A 733-nucleotide genomic window follows, 5' to 3' on the forward strand; every position below is an offset into this window, starting at 1 on the left:
CTCCATGTTTTGAGCAGAGATGCTCATCATGACATCTTCCTTTATGTAGTAAATTTATTTTGTGTATTACAATGAAAGCTGTAAATCAGCATAAACATGTCTGACAGCAACAGTAATCTTTAGTCAAAGACTAAACTGGGCAGTTTTCTACACTACACTGTTGTCAAGCTCCACATTATATGCAATAAGTGACATGTTATAAATTACCTCTGTTATATGCGCTTGATATGTAGCCAAGCTTACTTCTTACCCACCTTAGCTCCACTGTCTGTCTGTGTTTTAATTTCATAAGCTTTATATTTTGGTGAATGTTTCCATTTTCTCTATATTTTGGACAGGTGCTCCTGTGGAAACTGTGCAACCATGCCCACAGAAGCTGAGAATATCTGCTGCTAGGAGATACCACAGGTAGCAGTCTCACTGGACAAACTAATCATTAATTTGTTTTGATTACATTACATTAATAATAAACCATAGCATTACCATTTGCAATTCACTGTAGGTTACCAGACGGCTATGGGAGATCGAGGAAGAATTACCATGTATGGTAGACCGTCCTGGGTTGGAGCCGCTCTGCCTCATTGTGTTCTGCCTGCAACATGTACCGCACTGACTATGGTCCTTTACGGTTGAGAGGAATACACCAGTACGTTTTGCTTCTTTGTAAAAACATAGTTTCAATCTAAATAAAAGATGTTAGGCAGTCTTGTTTTACTTCAGTGCACATAATTTT

The 733-nt window shown here is 38.2% G+C and overlaps 1 long non-coding RNA gene across 1 annotated transcript; it reads left to right on the plus strand.

Moving 5' to 3' along the window:
• The first annotated feature begins 319 nt into the window (after positions 1-319).
• LOC147819652 (uncharacterized) lies at positions 320-714 on the plus strand. Its single transcript, XR_015436740.1, has 2 exons — positions 320-408; positions 503-714. It is a non-coding gene; the product is annotated as an uncharacterized LOC147819652 (long non-coding RNA).
• Positions 715-733: the final 19 nt, after the last annotated feature.

Source organism: Seriola lalandi, unplaced genomic scaffold (assembly GCF_002814215.2).
Source record: "Seriola lalandi dorsalis isolate HSWRI2012SDOR001 ecotype SW California unplaced genomic scaffold, Sedor1 jcf7180002051176, whole genome shotgun sequence".
Classification (NCBI taxonomy): Eukaryota; Metazoa; Chordata; class Actinopteri; order Carangiformes; family Carangidae; genus Seriola; species Seriola lalandi.